Source organism: Mustela lutreola, chromosome 4, assembly GCF_030435805.1.
Source record: "Mustela lutreola isolate mMusLut2 chromosome 4, mMusLut2.pri, whole genome shotgun sequence".
NCBI lineage: Eukaryota > Metazoa > Chordata > Mammalia > Carnivora > Mustelidae > Mustela > Mustela lutreola.
The window spans coordinates 149,648,017-149,653,640 of NC_081293.1; the positions used below are offsets into that span (position 1 = coordinate 149,648,017).

At 46.8% G+C, this 5,624-nt stretch overlaps 1 long non-coding RNA gene across 2 annotated transcripts; it reads left to right on the forward strand.

Moving 5' to 3' along the window:
* The first annotated feature begins 253 nt into the window (after positions 1–253).
* LOC131829492 (uncharacterized) lies at positions 254–5,410 on the forward strand. Of its 2 annotated transcripts, none has more exons than XR_009352870.1 (3): positions 254–417; positions 2,701–2,833; positions 4,895–5,410. It is a non-coding gene; the product is annotated as an uncharacterized LOC131829492 (long non-coding RNA). The 2 variants fall into 2 exon arrangements; XR_009352871.1 differs by lacking the exon at positions 254–417 and adding an exon at positions 1,963–2,045.
* Positions 5,411–5,624: the final 214 nt, after the last annotated feature.

Consider the following 5,624-nt stretch of genomic DNA (forward strand, 5'->3'; position numbering starts at 1 on the left):
TCTTGCTTAATTGACTCATTAAAGCTTTATCTCTTCGGTTTTATTGAATCAGGTTGGACAGCTGGGAGCGGCCCACGTGATTTTTGAGGGTTCTATTTTCTTTGCCTTCTCATGATAAGGCTTGGGAGGCTGGTTTTGATTAAAAGAAACTAGTGTGTTGGTATTTTCTGCGCTGGGACCTGGACGCTCATTCCTGGGTTTGTTGCTTTCTTAAGTCTGTCTCATGAAATGTGTGTTGCTTTGATATCAGGGATGCTTGCTGACGTAACAGTGACGCTGGGCTTTGGAAAGATCTGCTCAGGGTCGGAAGCAGCAGGTTTCACTCTTGGGTTTTCCTTCCTGGGTCTATGAAGGAGAAGCATTGCAGGGAAGAGGTCACGTATCAGAAAACATCATTTTCAGAAGTCCTCAGATGGGGTGAGTCATCGGCAAGTCCGCCCCACGGCAGCGTTCCCCAGCGGGCACTGCTAGTTCGGGCAGCCTCCTGGCTTTGTGGAACAGGCAGCAGAAACAGCCCAGATTAGGCCAGATTAGGAATCTGAAACCAAGAATCCCCTGACGCTCACCTCTCACTGGTTTCCCCTGTTGGGTCGCGAGTGTTAATCATGAACGACTGACTTTCAGTGCTCTCTGTGTGTCAGGGTGTGTATCACAGGTGCTAAGACTTTCTTCGCCTATGGGCATCTCCAGTAAGCCAAATAAATAAAATATTAAAAAAAAAAAAAAAACAAAAAAAAAAACTATTGGCTTCCCCTTCAGAAGGGGGAGAAAATGCACTTCCCATTTCCTGGCTGCTGGCTCTAACGGGCCGGGCCGAGGGGCTGCGGTTGGCAGAGGAAGCCCAGGACCCCGCTCCCTTCCTGTCTCCCCAGCTTGTGGACCTCAGGTGATGGGGGGAGAGAAGGTGGCACCTGCCTCCCCCACATCGCCCTTCCCGGGAAGTTCCAGACCACAAGAGAGACTGAACGTGCCCTCAAAACCAGATGATTTCAGCAAACTGGGCTGCCCCCAGCTGCGTGGACTCCTTCCTAGGGCACGCATAGCAGAGAAGGCCTATTTACAATCATTGAGGAGAGAATCAAGAGACATTTGACCTTGCATCCAAATGTGTTCCCAGCTAAGGGCATGCTTCTAAGGCTATAAGCTGCCTGTAAGGTTGAGAGACTCTTCTTGATGTTCGCTGAGAGGCTAAGCTCTCAAAATGCCTCTCTTGGATCCACGGGCTCGATGACTGTGGGAGAGATGGTATATCCAGAAGCCAGCACCCATTAATGTATTGACCCTGATCCATAGCTCCAAGGCTATCCCCTGGCTTGGGTGGAAGGAGACAGTGACTGGTTATTAATGTCTGCCCAAGGCCAAATGCGATGAACAACAGCCTCCAGGCACAACACAGGTATCTCTCTTCTAGAGCAAGAATTCTCCAGTTTCTCAGTTTCAGTGCCGGAAGGCTTGGTTACACTACTTACTCCCCCCACACCTCGCTCAACAAACAGAAGAAAGATCAACATTACAACAGGTTGAGTTGCTGCTGGGTGGGTATCACTGCATCTTCGTGTATCGTCCACATAATAGCAATGATCTTCAGGGCGGCTCCTCAGGGAACAAATCACGATGGCTCGATGGAGGAGACGGCCAAGACTGGAGGAGGGCAAGCGATGCCTCAAAGTAGCATTGGCCGGGGTCAGAATCTGAACCCATGCCAGCCCCACTCAACAGAGGGTGCTATCTCCCCCACCTTAAAGCACTGGCTGCCTCCGGGACCTCTCATTCTGGGGCTATGTCTGGTCTCTCCAATATGGTAAAATAAATACCTTGTTAATTCATCAAGAAACAGAGTGTGTGAGATGTGGGAGTTACTCAGTAAAGAAATATGAAGGGGAGGGGAGCACTGAGCTGTTATCAGCCCCTTTCCTGCTCACACGCACAGGGAAGAGGGAGGAGCCTCCAAAGCCAGGACCCCCCTGAGGACACTTCCCTGGGCATGACTGCAGGCTCTGCACTGTTCCCTGACCTTGGAGGACCCTGAAGAATTCAGGTTTCAGGTGCTTTAATGTCTCCTGCCAGTGTTTCCCCAGAACTCAGACTTCGGTTTCCCTTTGCCTTCAGCGCACGTAGTGATGCAGGCAAACCCAGCTCCTTCAGGAGGCAGTCGGAACCAGACAGCCTGGACAGGATGTAGGAAAGACGGTTTAAACAGCTTAAGAGAGGAACCATTTTAAGTCATGAATACTGCAGGAACAGCTTGGAGGCACTAAGGACCACAGATGGCTGGAAAATGCATTTGGATGCAGGAGAACTTTGGTTTTAATTTCAGATGTGTTTATTGAGGCCATATATATATATATATATATATATATATATATATATGGAAAAAATACATATATATATTTTTTTCTTCCTATAAAATTGAGAAAATGAAAATAAGACACCTGTAGGAGTATATTATAGCATGACCTAACATTTCAAAAATGATATTTAGATTCAAGGATTTGGGGGAAATAGAGACCATGGTTGTTTTGTTAACCAAATTCCAGCCTAGTTAGAAACCACATGTACACAGCAAATGAAGACGTGGCTTAATGACTAACGGATGGTGCTAACATCTCCTCCGTTCATCACCAGACCCACACTGGTCTTTCTCACAGGTCCTATTATGCAAATCACTAAAACTGTCTTTTTTTTTTCTTCTTATGGCAGGATAAGAGAAGCTGATTCTCTCCTGACTAACTCCTGACTCCTAGCCCCTAAGTAAGGCACACAGACATGACTTTCACTTGGGACGTGCCCATCCTGTGGACAAGCAGACAGGCCATTCGTCTAGACACATGTGGTAAGCCTTCCCATTATCGGAGAAGCATCTCCATCCTTCCAGAAGCTCCAGCCAAAGACCATGAGGTGACACCTTTGTTCTCTGATGTCCAACCTACCATCTATTGGAACATCTGTTAGCTTCAAAACATATCCAGAATCAAACTCTTTCAAACTCTTTCTTAATTCCTTTATTACCACCACCCCCACCCCACCCCCACCCCACACCCAAACACTCTTTTCACTCAAAGGAAAAGCCAAAGTCATCACAATTTTCTCTAAGACTCTATCAGGCTTTTTCTGTCTGACCTCACTTACTCTTCTCTAGCCCCCCTGGCCTCCTGCTCATTCCCTATGCACATGGGGCAACTCATACCTTAGGACCTTGTCACTGACTACTTCTGCCTCCTTCAGGGCTTTCCTGAAGCATTACCCTGAGGTCGGTGTGGCCACTCTACTTAAATCCAGGCTCTGAGGACCCCATCCTTCTCCCAATCCCTTACCGGCCATACGCTTTCCTAGGTCTTGTCTCAGTCTATTCGCTGCCTATCATACACACCAGGATGTAAGCTCCATGGCGGCGAGGGTATTTTTTCTGATTTGTTCACTGAATGAAGGCCTAAAACAGAGTCTAGGCACATGGTGGGTGTTGAATAAATATCTGTGGCATGAGTGAATGAACACTACACCACACACACACATACACACACAAATCTTTCATTTGAATCTCATTAGAGAAATAATCACCTCAAGATTCTTACTAGGATGAGCTGACCCTCCAAACGCAGCCAAAGTCACTCTTCCCTGCAACCCCAATTTTAGTCATTGCAGAAACAACCCCCGATATCTGAAATGAAACTGAAAGATAGTGTAATAATTTCATGTCTGCCTCCTAAGTACCCAGCTCACCACACTCTGACAACTCTCCTAGCTTTGCCAGGAGCCGTGGGCCCCCTTTGAGGGTCAGGCAGCTGTCCTGCACCTCGGGACCGGTGTATTTGGTCACCGATTCCCGCTGGCCTCAGCAACCACGGACTGACATTAATTCTCAGGGATTTCACTGCATTACCAAGCTTTTTTGTTGCATCTTCTTCCCGCAAGTCTGTCCAGTATTTAAACTGTGTCTCAATCTCGACTCCAGCGAGACTGAGTTTCTTAAATCTCTGTTTCAGTGTCCTCACCTGTAAAATGAAGATGATGATAATACTAGTGCCCTTGTTGTTATCACTAGGCACACAAAACACGTATCCTTTGGGTTTCTTATTTCCAGCAGCTAGTACAGTGCCTGGGAAGTACTTAGGAAAAAAGTTTGCTGGATAGATGAGTGAATGAATGAATGAATGAATGAATGAATGAGTCAATGAGCTAACTCAGTGCAGAGGCAATACGTTCTCATCTCCATTTAGCACAAACCTAGCACCTAATAATTCTCAGGAATGGCTTGTTGAATTTTGAGCGAATGGCATACAGCAAGATTTCTGCACACATTCTGCATAGTACAGACAATTTTGGAAAAGCATAAAATAAACCATAATACAGATAGCTTGGAGGAAAGTGGGGTGGCGCTTAAGTTCTAGGAGATGAATAGACAAGGTCTGTGACTTTGGGCAAATTTTTAAAACTTTTCTGGGTCTCGGGGCTCTCCTCTACCAACCAGGGCTGAAGAGTCACTAGGAGCTAGGAGGACTACACCAGACAGTGCCTGCAAAATGCACGATTCAGGGCCTGGCACCAGGATTACCTTGTCCAACAACCACTGACTTTAAAACCACGTGGACAGAAGGGCTGACACATGCTCACCTGCATGGGAGGCCCCAGGGCTCCTAGAGAAGGCAGGTGTCCAGCTTTACAGAAGAAGAGCTAAGTCTCCAGGGACCCATTTTTCTAGCCACACGTCTTTTCATGTTTGTGTGCGTAGACACCTTCACCAAAGGTGTCTTTTTTCTTGTCCCCTCCTGCCCATGATCCCGGGAACGACCTAGATTAATTTCCCGTTTCTCTGACCAGAACTTCTTCATTTGTCATGTGCGAGGCATTTCTCCAAACCTTTTAAAACAAGTCCAGACACGTCTTTTCCTTTCAGGAGACTTGAGAACGAAAACTGGGCATTTTTTCCCTCTCCCCACTTTCTCCCCTGGACCCTCGCCAAATCTACGCAAGCAAGCAAGCAAGTGGCTGGGCTGGGCGGCAGGAGGCTCGGTGCACGATGGTTCCAGCTCTTAATCGGGGATGGCACACATCTTCACACTGGCCCTGTGCAGCTGAACTTTCGCCCTAGTTGGTTTAAATCCAGCAAACAGCCGCGATTTGTTCTAATTTATCATTCCGGACTGCGCTGTGAGGTTTGTGTCATTACTCTTCCGTTTTAATGTCATATATTTTGAACTGATTGACTTCTCCAAAAACTTATGGTTATTACTTAAGAGAAAAGAACTGAGAGAAAGTTTTCTTGCACTTGGATGAGAAGAGGCGGGGAACTGTCCGCACCTTTGTCTATCTGAATGGGGTATTGGGAGGCGGGTGGAGGCAACAGCTTCCTTCTTTGTCTTTCAAAAAGTAAAATTTAGGGGCACCTGGGTGGGTCAGTTCTTAAGCATCTGCGTTCAGCTCAGGTCATGATCCTGGGGTCCTGGGATCGAGCCCCACATCCAGCTCCCCTCTCCCACTTCCATCGGCTTGTATTCCTTCTCTCCTTGTCTCTTTCTTTGTCAAATAAATAAATAAATAAAATCTTAAAAAACAAAAAAGCCCCTGAAATTTATTTGTATTACAACTTTAGGGAGTCAGAGGAATACCAAACCAAGCAACAAATT